Source organism: Dermacentor andersoni, chromosome 10 (assembly GCF_023375885.2).
Source record: "Dermacentor andersoni chromosome 10, qqDerAnde1_hic_scaffold, whole genome shotgun sequence".
NCBI lineage: Eukaryota > Metazoa > Arthropoda > Arachnida > Ixodida > Ixodidae > Dermacentor > Dermacentor andersoni.
This window is the reverse complement of record NC_092823.1, coordinates 95,985,149-96,007,347: the sequence shown is the minus strand read 5'-3', so window position 1 is coordinate 96,007,347 and position 22,199 is coordinate 95,985,149. Positions and strand designations below refer to the sequence as shown.

The 22,199-nt window shown below is 44.2% G+C and overlaps 1 long non-coding RNA gene across 2 annotated transcripts in view; it reads right to left on the bottom strand.

Moving 5' to 3' along the window:
* Positions 1-22,199, bottom strand: part of LOC129380727 (uncharacterized) — a 96,299-nt gene that overhangs the window by 5,989 nt on the left and 68,111 nt on the right. Inside the window, exons 1-2 of one of the 2 annotated variants that reach the window (XR_008608911.1) lie at positions 7,017-7,135; positions 588-650 (exon numbers count right to left, since the gene is read on the bottom strand). This is a non-coding gene — a long non-coding RNA (uncharacterized lncRNA). Of the gene's footprint in view, positions 1-587; positions 651-7,016; positions 7,136-22,199 lie in introns of those variants that run through there. The other variant, XR_011890435.1, reaches the window with a different exon arrangement.

Below are 22,199 nucleotides of genomic sequence, written 5' to 3'. Positions count from 1 at the left end.
CATTCTGGTAATTCCTTTCAAGCAGACATGCCTTGCCAGCATACAGGCTACAATCCATACCTTATCCCATGTGCCATAAAGTATTTATTTGAGAAGCTAATTATCATTTCTTTATTTAGCTTAATACGTGCTTTGATCGGTCGTGCAAGTAATGTCCGCCTCTTTAAATATCCACGCTGTGAACTAGAATTACGCTACCTGCAAGGGACACTCATTTATTGATATAACTCAATCATGTAAATTAATAAAGTCATTAATTTTTTACGTAATACGAGCGGATGCTCGAGCTTATTGTTAAATAAGGAGATGGATAATCTGATATCTTTATTGTTGTTTTCCTTATATTACTATAGCATGACAATGAAATAGTGTTCGAACCTTTGTTTTTCTACAGAATGCAATTACACAGTTGACCACGCGTTCGTTGCCACAATTCTCGGTCAGGGATGTTGAAAAGCATTTCACAATTGAACAGCAGTATTATTCCTCCTAAGCACAAAGAGGAGGTTATGGTGTCCTAAAGGTTAAGACGATATATTGCCTACTATACTAAAATACGCGATTCAGTTGCTTTAAAACAGTCTTACCTTCATTATACTGCTCACGCTGATTTTTATCATTACTGACTCGTTATGAAAATGTTGTTCAGCCTGAAAAACAAGAAAATACATTTCGAACAAAGAATAACTGCGCCTAAAGTTGTATTTTATCATTTTCGCTATTGTTATATTATAACATCGTTTACATATTAAACCAGCAACAAAAACGCGTCCGCGTGTCTTCAATTCATCTTATTGTCGTAGAGTGTTGCTCTCTATGGCTGACTGTCGATGCTGCACCTAAACATATTGAAAACTTTCCATGTGGTGTTCGACTGAATACTTCTTCAGAAGTGCAAAAAGTTGTTATAGAAGTGTCACAAGAACAACTTTAAGTGCCTTTCAATTGAACTTCTTCGAAATAAATCAAGCTCTACTGGTGCTCCATATTACATTAGTTAACCATACAGTTACGCTTCCACTAGTGAAAGGGAAGGTTCCCGAATGACCACTAATTTCTTGAGAGCCATTCAAAGCATTGTCACGCAAATTAATTAGTTCACTATATACCATTTAAAAACTCCAAATGCCCTTGTCTAGTGCCGTGCGGTTGCCATAGTAAATGCAATGCTGAGGAAGTATGTTTCTAGACAAGCCTTTTTGATGACATTAGGCCATCCACCATACAAGGCTGAGCGGTTATCTTGCGGGTGATGAAACCGAAGTTTTAGGGTTTGCATGTTGCATAATAAGTGGCAGCTTCTAGAGCATCCAATAGCAAAAATATTTTGTATATTCTCAGGAAGTACGGAGAAAATAGCCGTGCTAGTCAATATTGCTGTTTTGGTGCACCTTTACCTAAACACCAATAAACAGTGCAATACATATTTGTTTTTGTATGTAAGCTCTTCTCTTTCGTGTTGACAAGATGACCGAAATATCACGTACTCAAATACATTCCTATACATAACTTTCACAGAAGAAAAATTTTAGTAGATAAGCAGCTCCTCAAAAGGGCTTGCTATTATTATTGATATGTCTGTTTCTTATGTGCGTTTTTATGTGTTACAGCTTTCGCAACAAATAAGCCGTAATTGTCAATATCAGTCTATATTGCGTCCTTTTTGCAAAAAAAAAAAATACAAGCGTATCGCAGGGCCTCCCAGCCAGAAACCAGTGCATTTACGAAATGCTCATTAACACTGAGAACAACGGCACTTGCTGCGGGTTAGTCGGACGGCTGCATATTCGGCATAATATCAACGAATGGCACTGGAATTGTTCTTGATTGCCAAACACTGATGATGGGCAGCGCTGGTTGGTGCTTGAAGCCAGCCCCTTATAGTTGGAGTTATATTGCCCGTACTGATTCCAGTGATTTCTGCAGTTTGCCGCATTTGTTATAGTATTTTACTTGACGTAAGGTGTTCACCGTTTCAAATTAGCGACCTCAATGACCCAGCACCTTTAATACAAAGGCTACCATGCGGAAAGCATTTATTATTGCATTAGCATACTAAGCGCCATTCACACACATTCCTGGCGCTGTGCTTGTGTGTCTAGCCATTTGCCACCTACTTGAGTCGCTGGGAAGTTTGCGGACGAATGGGTCGGGTATTGACTGCTTTCCTGAAGCAACAGAGTTGGGCAACAATCGTAGAACGAACTTGAGTCACTGTATATGTGGCAATGTGCACATACGTGCGGCTCTTCAGCAAATCTCCTTCACACCGACATGGGTCACTCTAGACACGGGAGCGGGCAAGTACCGTTGTTCTAAGGAACTCTTTCACGCTCACTTGGAGCTCAATACATGTGCCACTCGGTCTGTGCTCGTCTTTAATGAAGCTATTTGATGCCAAGTTGGGTCACTGTGTAGTTCCCAGTACGTCTGCGGGGCTCTTCGCTGAACGTCTTTGACGTTCACTCACAGTCACGAGTGACTGGCGGGGCGGTTTCGGAGGGCTGGAAATTTTCCTCTCTGCAGGGATGAAAAAGATCCCTTAAGTTTCTCTGATGCTGAGCCGAATCGAACACACGCCATAAGGGTTTCTCAAGGCGAGCAACTTAACACATTCACAGGTTGCGCCACGAATGCGCGGGTAAGTGCTGCTTTGCAGTGAACCCCTTTCCGCCAACGCTTTAGTGAACTGTGCAATGAATGCACTAATCATGTGCCACTCTTTAAGTCCCTCTCAAACACTATGGGCATGACTTATGCGCCCCTGGGTGTTTGGCAAGCGAGGGAACAATTCTGAGTGTTCATAGGCACCGGCACACCACGTTTGTTGTCTCTAAGGCCGTGCGCTGACTTCTGGGCAGTGCCACTGGATGGCGCAGCGTGTCGAGAAAAAAAGCGTGAAAGACGGGTTCCGCTGCCGCATGACGCGTTTCTCAGCGCTTTCGCGAACTGGTGCGGCGTGCATATAGAAGGCCGTGAGGAGGTTTGCGGCAGTGCCGCTAGATGCCGCCCAGCGCGCTTAGGAAAACGCGAAAAAGGAGTCCGGCTGACGTACATGCCCCAGACACAACGCGTTTCGACAGTGTCAATGCATGGCCTCACTATATCGATTTATTTCCAAACACATTATCGTAGACAGCCGTCTTAACATAGGCACTGGCACTGGCACATACTCCACTGCTGTGCCATCAAGTCTCAAATGGCTGCGTCTCTTAAAACGGCCAGCAATGAAAGAAAAAAAAGTCAGAGGGCTACACGTTACACGCAGCAGAGTCCCAGCGTAGGCTGGAGGAGCAGCTCCGTAGGAGCTCCATTTCGGCACCATGCGCTACAGGGTCTTCGCGGTGATGTGTATTCGCGGTGAAGTCTCTTCACGACGTATTCACGAGAAGGATCTGAACTGTCCGCCCAGCGTCGACGCAAAGCGGCGGCTTGTCCTGCTCTCTGCACAGTGGCCTGCTGGGCCCGATGTTCTCTAGTTGCAGAAGCTCGCGCAGCTCGGCGATTCGCTTCTTCAGCAGCGGTTCGTACCTTGTGAGGAGGCGCTATAACATTCAGCAAAGAGTAAACACAGGTATGCTGACTAAGTGGCACACATAACACAATGTCCCTTGACCTGTGCGATGGTACGTTGCTGTTAATGATGGTGGTAATAATGATGTGTTGGCATCCCCTTCGAAATGGGGTGGTGACAGATAGCTTCTTAGCCTGCTTGAGTTAATCAGGTCCAGCTCCGCCCAGCATGGCATTGCTATACGTCGGGAAACCTGGTGCAGTGGTTTCGCGGAAAATTTGTGCGTTTCTACGCTACGCGGCGCGCACGTCACATCGTCCGGGAAACGGCACGATACGGTACTAATGATGATGATCTAATGACATTGCCTCTGGATCGTGATGGTGGAAAACCGTCACCAACCCTACCTCAATTAATCTAGTATACCATACATGTTTTTCATTACATCAATATTTATAAATCGCCATAATCGCCTTTTTCTTCCTCAAAAGATTCCTGTCGGGCTTGTACCACTACGTATGCAAATACTACATGAGGTTCCTCCTGGTGTAATAATAATCATCATCATCATATTCAGCCTGGTTACGCCCACTGCAGGGTAAAGGCCTCTCCCATACTTCTCCCTCCAACTACGCCGGTCATGTACTAATTGTGGCCATGTTGTCCCTGCAAACTTCTTAGTCTCATCCGCCCACCTAACTTTCTCCCGTCCCGTGTTTACGCTTCCCTTCCCTTGGAGTCCAGTTCATAACCCTTCATGACGATCGGTTCTCTTCCCTCCTCATTACATGTCCGGCCCATGCCCATTTCTTTTTCTTGGTATCAACTAAGATGCCATTACCTCGCGTTTGTTCCCTCCCCAATCTGTTCTTTAATTATCCCTTAACGTTACACCTACCATTCTTCTTTCCATATCTCATTGCGTTGTCCTTAATTTAAGTAGAATCCTTTTCGTAAGCCTCCAGGTTCCTGCCCCGTACGTGAGTACTGGTTATACAGCTCTTATACACTTTTCTCTTGAGGGATAATGGCAACATGCTGTTCATGGTCTGAGAATTCCAGCTAAACGCCCCCCACCCCATTATTATTCTTCTGATTATTTCAGTCTTATGACACGGATCTGCGGTCACTGCCTGTCCTACGTAGATATGTTCCCTTACAATTTCCAGTGCCTCGCTATCTATCGTAAACTGCTGTTTTTTTTTTTCGAGACTGTTAAGCACTACTTTAGTTTTCTGCAGATTAATTTTAACCCACTCTTCTGCTATGCAAGGTAAAATCATCAGCGAATGGCAAGTTACTAAGGTATTCTCCATTAACTTTTATCCCCAATTCTTCCCAATCCAGATCACTGAATACCTTCTGTAAACACGCTGTAAATAGCATTGGAGAGAACGTATCTCCTTGCCTGACGCCTTTCTTTATTGGGATTTTGTTGCTCTCTTCGTGGAGGACAACGGCGGTTGTGGAGCCACCATAGATATCTTGCATTATTTTTACATACGGCTCGTCTACACCCTGATTCCGTAACGCCTCCATTACTGCTGAGGTTTCGACTGAATCAAACGCTTTCTCGTAATCAATGAAAGCTTTATATATAGGTTGGTTATATTCCGCACATTTCTCTATCACCTGTTTGATAGTGTGAATATGGTTTATTATTGAGTAGCCTTTACGGAATCCTGCCTGGTCCTTTGGTTGACAGAAATCTAAGGTGTTCCTGATTCTATTTCCGATTACCTTAGTAAATACTTTGTAGGCAATGGACAGTAAGCTGGTCGGTCCATAACTTTTCAAGTCTTTGGCGTCACCTTTCTTATGGATTAGGATTATGTTAACGTTCTTCCAATATTCCGGAACGCTCGAAGTCATGAGCCATTGCGTATAGAGGGTGGCCGGACTGTCTAGAACAATCTGCCCGCCATCCTTCAACAAATCTGCTGTTACCTCATCCTCCCCAGCTGCCTTCCCCTTTACACAGCTCCCACGGCTTTCTTTACTTCTTCGGGCGTTACTTGTGGGACATCAAATTCTTCTAGAATATTCTCTCTTGCATTATCGTTGTGACTGCCACTGGTACCATACAAATCTCTATAGAACTCCTCAGCTACTTGAACTATATCTCATACATATTAGTAACGATATTGCCGGGTTTGCCTCTTAACGCATACATTTGCTTCTTACTTATTCCTAGTTTCTTCTTCACTGCTTTTAAACTTCCTCCGTTCCTGAGAGCATCTTCAATTCAATCCATATTATACTTTCTTGTGTCAGCTGTCTTACGCTTGGTGATTAACTTGGACAGTTCTGCCAGTTCAATTCTAGCTGTAGAGTTAGAGGCTTTGACACATTTGCGTTTCTTGATCAGATCTTTCGTCTCCTACGATAGCTTATTAGCATCCTGTCTAAGGGAGTTACCATCGACTTCTATTGCACACTCCTTAATGATACCCATAAGATTGTAGTTCATATCTTCAATACTAATGTCCTCTTCCTGAGTTACAGCCGAATACCTGTTCTGTAGCTTGATCCGGAATTCCTCTATTTTTCCTCTTACCGCTAACTCATTGATCGGCTTCTTATGTACCAGTTTCTTCCGTTCCCTCCATAGGTCTAGGCTAATTCGAGTTCTTACCATCCTATGGTCCCTGCAGTGCACCTTGCCGAGCATGTCCACATCTTGTATGATGCCAGGGTTAGCGCAGAGTATATGGTCTATTTCATTTCTAGTCTCGCTATTCGGGCTCTTCCACGTCCACTTTCGGCTATCCCGCTTCCGGAAGAAGGTACTCACTATTCGCCTGTTATTCTGTTCGGCAAACTCTACTAATAACTCTCCCCTGTTATTCCTAGAGCCTATGCCATATACCCCCACTCACATATCTCCAGCCTGCTTCCTGCCTACCCTGGCATTCAAGTCGCGTATCAGTATAGTGTATTTTGTTTTGACTTTACCCATCGCCGATTTCACGTCTTCATAGAAGCTTTCGACTTCCTGGTCATCATGACTGGATGTAGGGGCGTAGAGCTGTGCGACCTACGATTTGTACCTCTTAAGAAGTTTCACAAGAAGACCTGCCACCCTCTCGTTAATGCTATAGGATTCATGTATGTTACCAGCTATGTCCTTATTAACCAGGAGTCCGACTCCTAGTTCATGTCTCTCCGCGAAGCCCCGGTAGCACAGGACGTGCCCGTATTTTAGTACTGTATATGCTTCTTTTGTCCTCCTAACTTCAATGAGCCCTATTATATACCATTTACTGCAATATAATTCTTCCAATGGCACTGCTAGACTGCTATGTAATGACTATTGCTATGTGTAATTGTATGCAACTGCAATGCAAAGGGCTAACGTATAGATGCTACGCGGCGCGCATCTCACATCGTAAGTGGCACGATGCGATGATAATGATGATGATGACACCATCGCAGACCGAAGCGGCTGTTGGTATGAGCCCATAACAGCTTACGCTGTAAAAGGAAAGTGTCGTAATCGTACCTGATGGGCTAACTTGGTTAAGTACTCCGTTATGTTCGTACCCTTGACTCTTTCCTCAAATTTCTTAAGGTACCGACTGTCGTAGAAGATAGAGGCGTTTACTGTAATCCCTTCTCCGATTTTCGCCGGTTGATCATCTGAAAAAGAACCATTTTAGTGTTAGCAACAATGTTTAAATCTTATTACGCAACCTGTTCTAAAGAAACGATTTTAAATTAACTTCGTCAGCCTGCAAAAACACGTCATTGTTGAAAAAACCAATCACGTAGGTATTTTTGGAACTTCATAGATATTGTAATTATGATTAAATTGCTCAGCCGTTTGATACGTATGAAAGCCATTTCATGATTTGAAGAATCGTGGCTCTCCACCTAGCAAGAAAGAGCCCCTAAGAGGAAAACAATGGCATCACGAATATTTTATATTTTCCTTATATGTTACATGCATATTAGTATTTTTTTTCACGAGCACCATTTTCAGCCACTTCTTTCATTCTTTTTTTCAAGGACACGATAGTTCACTCGCCTCCAGCTGAGCAGATAATCTACTCCCCCCCCTCCCTGTCCGTCCAGGCTCATACCACGAAAAAACACATGATTGGCTGACACATGGCACCACGGCAAATTCCCTCACTAACGTTGAATTGCACCACTTTCTTTTCAATTCTACACCCTCACCGCTAACACACTCTCGGAAGTTGCCTTGCGCAACCGCCTTACTCCTTCTCCACTTTAGAAGAATTCTACCTACTTATACTACCACGAGGAAAGCATACGTTGCCATGAAAAAGAGGAGTCCACCTGTCGAAACGTTGGCTCCCGCTTTTAGCTTGTTCTCGTGTTGCTCAGGAGTACAGCAAGATATGCTTTAAACTAGTTGTTCATCGCTACAGTTCTTATTTATTCATTGAGGACGCGACATCTTACTCATGATCGTAGTAGATTCGCCATCCTTCGGACTATACATGTATATTGTTCCTTCCTATCATGAATATTGGCAAATAGTTCCTTTCGTCTTCTATTACTGGCCCTGTTTTACCAGTCAGCTTTAAGCATTGCTTACTGCTGTCTGCAGAATCAGCAATCTTCGGGCACATTAGGTTTTACTTTGTGCAACCTGGAAATACATTCTGTGTGCTATCCAATATATTCTATTTCATGTTCTTAAGCTTCTCATGGAGCGAGTTTAGAGTGCATGTTATATGCACGTCTGATTTATTGTTGCATAAAGTCCACAGAAATCAGTAAAATTGTATTGATGATGGCTGCCATCAAAAAATTTGGGGAGCTACTCAATTATAATTGTACAGCACATAACTTGAGGCTACTACAGGAGCTCAAAAATACCATGTCAGTTTGCATCATTTTCTAAATATACTAGGCCACCCCCAAAGTTTACAATTTACATAAATGTGGGGAATGTTTGAGGTGATATGAAATCAAGAATTGTAGTGTATGTGTGCGTTGTTTAGGGGTTAACTAATATCGTTAAAGCCTTGTTCTCGGCGTGTGTGAAGGCATTGTATGAAACTATAATAACTTTTGCTACTTTCACCGGTGAACAAACAAGGGGAGATTATGCACATTTACAGAAACTGGGAGAAACTTCACATGGGACTCATGTTAAAAACTCGAAGTATATCTCTTAATGGTGTCCTTTAAAATAGTTACTGGATACTCACTCGTCTTGTTTCAGTTTTTGCACAACTTACGCAGCATGTACTATTTCCCTAGTCTCCGTGGTGAGCTATGCGAGAAACAAGGGTTATGTATCGCCTAAGTTGGAAGCATTGTAGGAGCGCCGAACGATAAATCTGAGGTATAGGCTAATTACAGCTTTTGTAGGAATGTACTTGCTAAACATTCTCATGTACTATACTGATTTCTTCGCATTATTTGCCAGGGCACTAAAACAACTGTAAATTCAAATTCAGCGAAAATTGTGGAAATGCCATGTTTAATATATGTCGAAACAATCATGTTCTTGTCTTTAGCAGAAGCTTCTAAATATTTACTGAATCTTTGTACTTCCTTACTTTGGTGAATCAGAGTAATTTGTAGCTTTTCTTTTTCAATTTTTGGTTAACAAAGCAAAGAACGAGATTTATATTTGGCGAAAATAAGGACAACATGATGCACAGTGTATAGACAAATGTACGATTTGTGAAGTTTTTATAGCCTTCGCAGTAAATTAATTACGCAAGTATTCCATCGCGTCAAGAGTATGCCTTACAGGTGACGAAAAATTAGTCCCCTGCCCTGGGATAACTATGCTTGCCACCGAGAGTGAATTCAGCAAATATGGGGAAACAGTACAGAAGATTTGTGTGTACCCCAAATTCATGGGGATCAAAGAAACCCCTTAAAAAATAGAGCAAGTGCTCGAAGCGATATCTGGTCAGTAAAGGTATGTTTTTTAGTGTCCTGATGGAACCCTAAGGTATAGAAGGTTAACATTTGGTGATAATATTGGACAAGTCATTCATTATGGTCCGAGAAATTCGAAATAATTTGGATTATTTATGGTCTCCGCAATATATTGTGCACTCCAGCTTTCCAGAGCATATATGATTCGGTTTTTCGGGCTATGCAAAATTTAGCACGACCCCTCGGTATAAAAACAATTGCACCAATCTCAAGCATGACAAAGATTGGGGAACGTGGACGCCACATGAGTGTTTTTGCATTCAGCAGTGTACACTCATGTACGGGCAACGCTTTCAAGTGAGCGAATAAATTAGAGGCAACCAAATTTATTGCTGCAACTACTGTAAAGATACAGCTTCGCTGGAAATTGGGTGGATTCTTCAAGATTGAACATGCATGCTTATTCTTTGCGAATATGTTTGGCCAAGCCGCACTGTTCTAGTGTTATTTTTTGTCATACATATCTCAGGATGACGCAATCTGTTGTTTATGCCTGTGCGGTTATTTTGTGTTGTGTTGGCAATAATGATAAACGCTGTCAATGCACTATGGTAATATGTATATTACGGAAAGTTCACGGCAAGAGCGATGCAATAACAAATTTGCTTTCGTTTTTCTTTTCAATTCTTTTTCATAGAAATGACGCCTGTCTGTAGATGTCAGAGTGTAGGTTTGAGTTCAATCACCCATACCGAACTGTATCCTCAGAAATCAATGAGAACGTATATAATAGTGCATCTATATATGGCTATGTATTGAATTTGTATAGTAAATTCAAATGTACGCAACAACTATCACCCTATTTTCAGCCTAATGCTTCCCTCCTTTTATATTTTTAGCCAATACATTTCAGCCACTGAGGGGTTTCATTATATCGAGATCTTATTACACAACAAGGTTTTACTCTATTTTCTTGTAATCTTTATCTGCAAGTATCTTGCAAGCAAGACTTATTATGTATTAGTCTTATCTTCAGAATTTTCTCCTTGAGTGTTTTAATTTCCTCATTTATATATCGGGGCTTATTACAAGTCCCTCAAACATTTTCTAGGGATAATAAAGAAGCTGTATTTCTACCTGTCCTTCTTTTCGAAATTCATTTGGTGCTGAGTAGTCGTAGAAGCATAAGTACAGCTCGTTCATTGAGGCCTAACACTATAGAGAAGTAAATACAAGAAACACAACGCAACAGTCAGATTTTCAGTCACACTTCTATATATGGCCAGGAAAAGCAAGCGAGCACGATAAATTCAAGTATAATCAAGTTAACTTGAAATGTGTTAAACCTTAAATATTTGAGTTCCTTTTATCAAGTTAAATGAACGTTATTGAAACAAAGACGGTTAGAAATAGTTTTCTAGGACGAAAATTGTGGAGAGCGCAAGATAGTGCACCCAAGTGTAACACCGTCAAACATGTGCTTTCGCCGCGTTCCACAGACATAAAAACTTTAGCAACGAGCTCCTAACGGTTTTGCAACAAGCTTTTTCTCTGTATACTTTACCGCCCTACATATCAATAGCATAAACAGTAAAAAATGCAGCTGAGCCGACGTGCCCTGTTGGAATCTTTCTGCAGCGAAGCCTTTCAAAATTCATAAGATGCGCTCAAACGCATGATTGTGTTATTCCAATGTGAGTGCAGAGTGAAACCGAATGCTTTATTCACAACAGCGGTGAATGCGATCCGCTTCTAAATGCAAGGAACGGCATTCAGGGTGAATGAGGTAAGTCTGCTTCCTGCGCCATTACTTCGGGGCAACCCACCTCTTCCTTGCCGACGCAGATTATACTCTACACATTGTCCTCAATCCCGTCTCATCGCGGCTCTACGCATCGCGGCCTCCTCGTCCTCTCCACCAGCGGCCAAGGACCCGCACGCGCACGCCGGCTCCACCATCTACATCCCACTGTCACGGACGAAGTAACATGAGCTATCGCTCCTAGATGGTGCTGCCGTACCGCATCAATGAAAACATCTTAAAATTCGTAAAGTACCGACACACCCTGAAGGACGCCCCCTCCTACTCGTGCGCGCTGGCCGAGGCCAACGCAGCGTCGCTATTCGCCTAACAGCCTCACGTGGGCCCTCGTGCCGGCTTCGTTCGTTTGCAGTCGTGCTTCAGCGCCATTTTCGCTCGAGCGGTGTTGGCGCCGTAATGTCGAAGAGGAAGCATGAAAGAGAGGAGTAACGAGGAGGAGTGAAGGCGGAGGAGGAGAGTGTCGCTACTTTACGAAGTTTAAGGGGCTTTAGCAGCAATTAGACGACAACGTCAGCAGGTTGCCATTATCCCTCAAGAGAAAAGTGTATAACAGCTGTGTCTTACCAGTACTCACGTACCGGGCAGAAACCTGGAGGCTTACGAAAAGGGTTCTACGTAAATTGAGGACTACGCAACGAGCTATGAAACGAAGAATGATGGGTGTAACGTTAAGGGATAAGAAAAGAGCAGATTGGGTGAGGGAACAAGCGCGAATTAATGACATTAGTAGAAATCAAGAAAAAGAAATGGGCATGGGCAGGACATATAAGGAGGAAAATAAACCGATGGTCATTAAGGGTTACGAACTGGATTCCAAGGGAAGGAAAGCGTAGGAGTGGATGGCAGAAAGCTAGGTGGGCGGATGAGATTGAGAAGTTTGCAGGGACAAGATAACCACAGTTAGTACATGACCGGGGTAGTTGGAGAAGTATGGGAGAGGCCTTTGCCCTACAGTGGGCGTAACCCGGGCAATGATGATGATGATGAGACGACAACGCACTAGAAACAGCAGCAGCAGGCACCCACTGTCAGCAAGAGGAACGCGCGGTAGGGAGGGGGGGGGGTTCATGAAGAAAGCTTCGCTACAAAAAGCCTAAACTAAGAATAAGATGCAATGAGATGCAAGATGAAGGTCTCTGCTCGAGAAACAAGGTCACTGCGGTAGCCACTACGTTTGGCGACTTCCAGAGGGAACACAGAGAACATAGGTGGTTTCGAGGCGAAATGTTCCCACACAGAATCGTAGGCCTACGTGCTGCGTCTGAACCAACATGATGAGTACCACTGTGAGCAGTAATTCCATGAAGTGATGGCAAAGCCATGAAACCAAACGCCTGATTAAGTGTTTACTACAAAACACCTGTGCACTCGCAACAGAAATGAACAGCATTCCCAAGGCAAGGTTCAGTGAGAAGACCAAGTGCTGGTGGCCGCTCTTTCCAAGTGGTGAAGCATCCACTGCAACTCAGCACAAGCCACAGTAAATGCTTGGTTCGGGACAGATTGGCCTGCTTGTACACTTTTCGCAGCATTCAACGGTAGTGCCGAAGCGCCCAGGGAACTGCTTAGGGGGAGAACCTGTAGACCTCTGGAAGACCTATGCCTTACATGGTTGCCACTCGTCTAACATCCTTACATTCGGTCGCGCGTGCCATGATGAATCTAGCCGATAGAGTGTGGTATCATTGCAGTGTTCCAAGGGTGGTGGACAACTTATTGCAGTAGGGTACGTGTGTAAACTATCTACCCATACACTAGCAAACCTTTCTAAGACAGCGGCAGCTGTAAACCAAAAATGAATACTGGCACGAGAAGACAAGCTGCAGTTCGAAGCCAGAATTTCTCCACTAGATCTAACAGGTGAAATTGAAGGCTTTCTTCAGTGGTTCTTCTATACTGCCCAAGATATTCTTTATGCAAAAAGCCATGACGGAGGTAATGGCTAAATACTGCACCTGTGAAGCCTATTCCTGTTCTGGGGTGCTATGCAGGATGCGCCGAGTTTCTCGTTCACCCGAGTTTTACCCGAGTTTGCTCGACGGCAGTCAGTGAACGGAGATAGCGCGGGACGCGCAAAGGCTGCAGGCAAAAAAATACGTAGACAAAAAGCCGCGTATGACAACATGAGCGCACCCTGCGCGGGACGCTACTTTCACGTTTCAAGCGCAGACGGCTGCACAACGAAACGCGCCAGCGCCGCGTATTGTTATCAACGGATTATCGCAACTTAGCAATACCGTGACTGTCCCGCTGTCTGTCTGCACACTTGCCGTGAGCCGCTTGCCACGCCTTTCACGGGCGCATCAAGGGCGTGCCTCCTCTTTCGGGACTATCTCTCTATCCTCCATCGAATGCGAACTGGGTACATGCGGCGCATTCTTGCACTTACGCTTTCGCTCAAACGAATACGTTAAAATACAACAAAGGAAATAACGAACATTTTTATTTCTTTAAGTGTCTGTTTTTCGTTTTGAATGCTAGAAATTTCTGATGACAAACGGAGATCGAGCAAATCATTAAATTTTGCACTTCTTGCCGCGAGTGGCGACAGTGAGGCGGAAGCTTAGAAGCGGATACATTGAAGCGGGTCGCGCGCCCGAGGCAGTTCATACGGTGAGAAGTCACCTAGGGGCGCTACAGTACTATTCTCAATAATGTCAGTGATCACCATTCTTTCTCTATTAGGAGAATAGAAACGCAGCGCCATGGTACGGCTGTTCATCACAGGCGCCTTAAGGCCTCCGCTTGAGCAACTACAAACGACACACTAATCACGGGAGCAACGGCTGTCGCTGCAAAATGGTGGTCCGTAGTGCCCATAGTGACGCAGTTTAGTGAAAATGTACCAGTTTATCTCTGTGCGCGAAGCCTCAGCGATGCATTGCGAAGTGCGTGCTTCCCAGCGACACAATTCATCGCTTGTCATCGCTTGCCCAGTGAAAGTGCCTCTGAGCGCATGTACGCAGTATTTGAGTGTTTTGTGCGCACCAAGGTGCTTGCGGATTACTTATGCTGGAGCCAGCAGCGATCGCAGAAGGATACCGTAACAACACCGCAGCAATTGCATTTTGGCAGGTGAGGGCTCTTGTGTGCGGTTATGAAATGAGACTTCGAACTGAGGAAGGTGTTGGAACTGTTGAGTGCGCAGTGCTTGTGATGAAGAAATGCCATTGCAGTGGGTCTAGAAGAGCGAGCGATTCTCGGACGCTGATCGTGTTTACGACGTTGTGGCTCCGATACATCACCGATGACAGAGCAGCCATCTCAAACGACTGCTGCGATACGCACTCCTCAGCATCGTCGTCACCCTCGGTGCATCGACGCCTTGCAAGCAGCTTCAGTGACGTGCCGATAATTATTTACTGTGCGCTACGTCGCCACAATGCAGGCAATGAAACCGTGCTGTGGGGCTATCTCAGCCCGAGAAGATATATGCATAAGCCAGCGACAGTCAACGCTTTGTTGTTGATAGTAGTGCGCAGTACATCACCGATGACAGTGCATTGTGCGTGTTTTATGTCGGTGATGAATATTGTTGATGCCTGTCAGCTCGGCACCGCGTCGCTGTTGCCGAAAGATAAGTTGGGCGTGGCCCAACCGTGGTGGGTGCGCGCACAAGAGTTACATGCCTCGCGCGGGGCGTGACCTATGGCTTTGATTGACAGGCGAACTCGTGCTAAACTCGTGCATCGCGGAACCCCTTCCGAGTTCAACTAGGGAACATGGCGGCGGCAGCAGCAGCCTGTGTTATTTCATCCAGCGGCGGCAAGCGTCAGTATGACCGTTTGTACCCGTTCACGTACATAACCGCCGTAGAGTTTCAGCGTCATTTTCGCCTGTCGAAGACATCGGTGCGCTGGCTGTGTGACGAGCTAGGCGAAGACTCTCGTATATGGAGACAGCGTGGCGGGCTTCATTCGCTCACCGTCGAAGAGCAAGTCCTCTGCGCCCTCAGTTTCTACGGGACTGGGAGTTTTCAGGGAAGCGTCGGCGCCGAGCGTTACATTGGACGCCATCAGACTACTGTGAGCCTCTGTGTCAGAGATGTCTGATGCGCTTATTGATGCGGCAGTGCGGAAGCGGTGGCTGGCTTTCCCGAAGACTGCGGCTGAGCGGGCATTTATAAAAGAACGCTACTTACTTCGCGGAAACATTACGAACGTAGTCGGGTATGTCGACGGAACGTACGTAGGAATTAAGGCGCCTTCAATGTCAGCGTTACTGTGATTAGCATTGAAGCAATGTCTAGACGCACCATATTGCCAAATTTGTCACTTCTGTGTAGCCGACTTAAATTTTGTGTTACCGACATCACACATGCGACAGCCTATGATAATGACTTTTTCGCTGGTTGCTGAATTTTTACAGATTGTTCTACTTATCTATCAGGGTGCCTTCCAAATGGCTCACTTTTTGGGGAAAGAGGTTAATGAAGTATGAATAGATAAATGGATATCACAAATTGTGTGAAGTACCCTGTGAATGCTAAACTCATAAAGAACTTGGTTTTTCTTATGAGATTACTTAGTACTTAGTACAAGTTAGTATGCATAACGCTGAATTATGGTCATGCGTCATATATCGGCCGCACTATGAAACAGCAAGTCATTGCACAATTCGTTGCAGTGCGAGATGTGGATGTCGCACCAAGCCGGTTGTGCCTATGCATTTATGCCGAAATGAAAATGCATTGGGAACCTTAGTGTGCTGGCTTGCATGAAGAAAGTACTTAAGAGTGTTTGCTGTGTTCACTGTTTGTGCACCTGCCAGTGGTTCAGTGTATTTTCTTTCTTTTGGGGGGGGGGGGCAGCGTTAATATGTATGGACAAATCATATATTTTCGTCTCATAATGGGGCTCTAATTCTTCAGCAGTAGAACAATGCAGATCCAATGATCTGCAGAACTCGGTGTGCGTGAAGATGTCGTGAACCACCAAGGCAGAATTACATATCGGGAGAAATGTGGTGCAGATGCCAATGAAAAGTGGGTCTATAACCCGCCATGATAAAAATAAAGACTGCAGAGAGAATAGACCTTTTGTACAGCTTTAGAGCAATGATTACACAAACTGTGACATGCTCAAACGTGTAAAAGCTTGCCGCAATGCCAAAGTAGGATGAGCGATATGTAGCGTATTTTGGTATTGAACGTGTCTTGTAACTGCTATTTTTATTGTAAGCCTCGCTGTCACGGCTTTCCCTCCGGCACTTACTTTACTGAAACGCAGCACTGTCTTTCTATTGTTGTCATGATGATGATGGTAACGGCAGCAGTAAGGCTGGTTAATGCTTGCCCCTTCGATTCCTGCGAGTTTAGTGGTACAGAATATGGCACGTGCATACACCTGTGCAGCAAAATTTTACGCTTGTGGTGATTTGTTGGAGAGCTAATTCGTGTTGGGACATTTCAAAGATGTGCGCCATTGTGGCTTAATAACTAGAGCATTGATGAGGTTGAAGACTGGTTTTATTGGTATAGAAGCTTGAAGTTGAATTGCACAACAATTTGATGGGACACAAAGAAGAGAAATACACACAGCAGAACGCTGTGCTGTGTGTGTTACTCTTCTTTGTGTGCCGTCGAATTGTTGCGTGATCCAACTTCAAATAGAGCATTGGGCTTCTTTGTTCTTTGGTGCAGGACCGAGGAAGTGTGAGCTATTCGACACCATGCCAGGGCCTTGCCACACAATTATGGAAGTCTGAAGGTTTGCAAACAAAGCTTTGCTTTCACATCCACCTGCTCATGTAATACAAGCACTGATTGAAAGAATCGTCATACAAAAATAATGGTGAAATGAATGGTCTTTAAAAATTTGGATGTTGACACTAATGACATAATAGGTGCCACACCGAACTCGACAATTGTACTGGACAGAGCAGTTTGTTTCCTATGTGAAGCACAAGCTTCCATTACATGCTGTGCAGACAACCAAGCTCAGTTTGTTTTAACGTGGTTCACAACATTCACTGTAATCTGTTTTTGATTCTAAAGAAGTGCCACACACCAGCTCTTTTTCAAGGATGTCATGGGAATATTTGGCGATACCTTTTTACAGCCCCTCATAATGGAAGTGTGGCCAGCCAGCTTTGCTTGGGTGCCTTTATAGATTTCTGTTCCTGATCATTGTGTGCTATCAAGTTGCTAAAGTCTATGCAACCAGTGCAAGGCATTACGTGATTCTATAGTCGGATACAACTTTATAAGGCCGCAGAATCTGCACTTCAGTGGCAGGTGAACACAAGCCTGCACCAATGGGCACACACTCTACACTGATGTTGTGCCGCTGGACGCACTAATACCCGCTCATTGGAGAGAGACTATTTCTTTAGACGTGGAGGCAATGGGCAGCTGCACTTTGGTCATCTGGGCGGGGGCCTCTCCTGTCTTGTGAAGTTGTATCCGACTAGAGGATGCCGCTTTTCGTACAACACAAAAGGACAAAGTGTACAATTATTTGGCCTATGAAATGGATACATCACAAGTGAGCTATGCATGGGCTTAAGCTGTGTGAAAATTAGTACATGCAAATATATGACATTGTTAAAGAATATGTGGTATCGAACATGCATGTAATGGCACGTTTAAATCGGGGAGTGTTGCATTCATATGCACAGTCTATAGGTGATAGCATTATTAAGCTCATGCCGTTTCCTGTCTTTTCATTGTGAAATACACACACCATTCATCTTGTGGCTAATCAACACCCACTCTATTCTTGCACATAGAAAGAACAAACAGCACAATGACGTATGTGCTGCATTAGTGTCTTTTTCATTTACATGGTCCAAGAGTGGCACAGGTTGTCTTACGTTTTTGCCCATTTTGAAGAGACACCAAGTGCATGTTACAAGTGTCATAATATGCACAGCACAATGTTTACTGCAATAATTTTATTCATGCTCTTGAATAATAAACAAAATAATAAACTGAAAGCTCCTTTATAAGGTGTGTTCTGGGGGCTCGACTGGAGAGCAGTGAGGGCATTGATCCTACTGTTGCAGAGCAGCCCTCTGGACCTTGCCACACTCTCAAGAGCACGTGCCTGGCGCTCGCCTACTACCACCAGGTGGTTGAGTGCCTCCAGCAGCAGAATGTTTTGCTGCAAAAAAAGTGGATTGTTGGAATGAATCAACCGCATATAAACCAATACTTACAAATAAAAATGCTCATTGCACTATTGGTACTAAATGCCCTTAACTGTGGAAGCCTTTAGTGTATGCATAATAAAACAATTTGTCGGGACAACGTTGCTTTCTTTTTCATAACGGGTTGCTTTTTCAGAGCCAATTGTAATGTTTACTAGTGTGCCAACAGCTGAGGTGTCCTCGCACCCTCACGAGTCTCTACTGTCAGCACCACAAACCTATTTTTGTTCACTGCAAAACCAATGCCGCTCCCTACAATCCCGTCTTATGCGAGCTGATTGCATCCTATGCCTACAAACATCATATTTTTGTCCAATAACGCAATTTTCTACCATCCTCGGCTGCAGTTCTTGACATCCATTCTGTCACGCTTATGTAATCACCTGTTATAAATTGGCAACGAGTGATTGAAGACGTGCATGGCCTGCCCGCCGATTACATTTTTTTTTTCTTAATCTCAGCTAGCATATCAGTTGCCACGGTTTACTACGCCACTGTCTTCCTGCCTTAATGCTATCTCCAACAATTTTTGTTACTTCGCTTTCTGCACAGTCCTCGACTTCTCAAGTTTCTTTGTTAACCTCCAGGTTTATGTGCCATATTGCATAACCGGTAGAATGCAATGATTCTAAACATTTTTCAAGGATATCGGTAATGTGGCGATCACGATTCGGGAATGCCTCTCATGTGCTGTTCAAACCATGAAATTTTTGTATAAGTTTCCTGCTTTACATCAGTACCTGCTATTGATATTTCACCTGGATAAAGATACTATTCCATAGATTTTGCGGGCTGAATGTCACTGATGAATTTCTGGTATCTCACCAAGTTAGTGAAGGTTACCTTTATCTTTTCCATATTTTCGCGGGCCCACGTACATGTAAAAGCACGAACACTCATTGGTTCTCAATGCCTTTTTTAAACTGCTGGACATTCAGTTCGTTACTACGATAGTGACTTAATCCGTGCACTATTATTGTGCTAAATATGAAACAGTAGAAATATACTTATCTGCAGTTTGTCGATGTCTCCTTCACTGTGTTGGTTGCGAGATCCATCATCGGCACCACCTCCTTGTCGCATCTTAGCTATATCGGCTGTCTTCCTTTAGCACACGCTATGCAATATTTATGACGCTCGCAGTCACGCAGAGGGGAGGAACTCAGCGCACTCACAGAAGCAGCACCGGATAAGTTGTTTGTTCAGGATTGTGCCGTGAACAGTAGGTGCGCGTTGCGATCTGTAAAATCGCCTAAGCTATTGGCAGTCTTTCGGGGTGCAGGGAAATATTGCTCACGGAGGAACAGAACTATCCAAGAAACAGTGGTCATCGTCGAGCCTGATCACTACGACACGCACTGCAAGCTCGTTGTACGAGTTTGTTTACACTAGGCTTCAATGTTTAGCCGCCATGCTCGCCCGATGAATGTATGTGATGACGCCACCACAGCGTTCCCTCGTGGTATAATGCGAAGCGTACTAAATAACAAATTAGTCGAATACACATTCAGTCTACATCTTGTAAGCTTTAAAATGCTTTTAAACCACGTTAAACTAACTAATAATATTGTACTAAATGCATTTGTTTTATAACTCGCTTGTACGTGTAATGCACTCAGTGGAACGACAAACAAGTGAAAGAAGGCACGACCATGCACCGACGGTATGATCACGTGAGCCCCTGTTTGTCGACCGCCCAGAAGGCAACGCCCAAGGAATGATAGCCACCCAGAGTGAATCTAGATAAACCAATGAAACTGGAGGCTTGTGGAAAGATAAACTGTGTCTCGGTACCATTTGTGCTTTCATCTTGGGGTGTCGCCAGAGCTCGTGAAGATCCCGAGTTTCGCCAAACTCGGCGCATCCTGCATAGCACCCCTGGTGAGGAAATGTCTTGCTGCAGGTATGTGGGCCTTCTTAATTTGGTTGAACTTGCACTAATGTAGCGTCGCCGGTTCCCTGTAACTTTTCTTGTGAATTTCACGTTCCATCTGAAGCCTGGAAATGTAGTTGCCTAGAAATGCATTCTAACTTAGTAGCTCGATTTGTGAAATGCAATGTTCTCCCTCCCTATTATTCCACCAACCTACTGATATGGTCACTAATTTAGAGAGGATGGAACATGACTTGGAGAGCGTTCGGCAGAGATTGAAAAATCTCGATGGGCACCTTACAACCATCTATGAAAAGAAGTATGTATAATCATTTTGCATTCCACCGGTACTCACACACGGGATCGAAACATGGAGGTTAACAAATTCGTCGGGGTCCAGCTAAGAACCTGAAAATTTTTTTTTAGAAGGCTATGCACTTATTTATTTTTTACAAAGCAGCCGTATCACCTCCAAAGTACTCTCCATTACACTTCATACATTTGCCTACTCGGTCATTTCATACTTCTAAACATTTTTGAAACTTGTCTGTTTTAATGGCATCATAACTGCTCTCTCCTTTTTTGCCTAACCTCTTCAACGTCGCGGAATCGCACTCCTTTCATATTCTTCATCATTCGAGGAAACAAAGAAAGGTCGCATGGAGCGAGGTCAAGTTAGTAAGGGGCGTCAGCCTTTGACATCACTTCATGCGTCTTTTTTTTTTCCTCATATGAAGAACATGAAAGGAGTGCAATTTCCCGACGCAGAAGGGTTGGGGGAAAACGAGAGAGAATCCATTAGGCCATTTAAACATACGAGTTTGAATATTGGTTCGAAGAATGGGATCGCACTTTGGACAAATGCATTAAGTCTAAGAGACAGTAATTTGAAGGGGATAAGGCTGCTTTGTAAGCAATAAATAAATCTATCGTTTTTAAAAACAATTCCGGTTATTTTTCAGTACCCCCTGGAATGCCCACCGAACTGGGATCATGCAACATGCGATGGAACAAAATATGTTTGGAATGCCGCTCACGTACTATAAACGTGTAGTGTGGAAGAAATGGGGATAGCCCATATTCTAGTTGACCTCAGGACGCAATAACAGAACTGGATATGGCATGTAAAGCGAAAGCTAGGTAACCGATGTTAAATTTACTGAACAGGTACCAAAGGAAGAAAACCACAGTAGGGGACGGGAGAAAGTTGGGTGTTTAAAAGATGCTAAGAAATTTGCAGGCACAACTTCAAATCAACTCGCGCAAGACATAGGTTAACAGAATAAATTATTTGCGATAATACATATGGAATCGTGTTGTGGCAGTGACGAGGAAATGGCTAACACGTCTGCAGTTGAAGGAAATAGGCCTGTCATCTGGCGTTCGCCATTCCATTGGATTACCAAACTGCTCTGAGCAGTACTGGTTCCGCAGAGCAGGGACAATAGTAATGACGCCGGATCAGTTGAAGGAACAAACGTAGGGAACACCAAGGTTCACCAGCTCTTCGGGAATGATGGATTGGATGAGGGACACCTAGGTCTGAAATCATTAGTGCCGTATGTGTGGGAGCTAACCAGCGATTCGGTCTCTTCCTCTCGGCGAATGATGCGCACAAGACTCTTCGACTTGGTCAACTTAGCCGCTGAATGGTCTTCACACGAGTATGTAGTAGCTGCATTTGGAAGACAGGTATACTGATGCATAATGCGATCGCATTCGGCTTCCAAACCCAGGCATACACTCACGATGTTGTCAACCTTGGGGGAAGTTCTTGTACACAAGACGGCTAAACGCGCCATCTGCTATGCACTTAAGTACATGGTATACCTTTTCTTTCGGAATTAGCTCGTCGACTTTGCGGCAATGGGCAAGAACCTTCTAAGTGTACCTCATAGAATAACTCGGTTGACGTCTCGCGCGAATCCCAAGAACGTTCTTCGCGGATCCTTTTGTCTACCTGTACTCCGAAA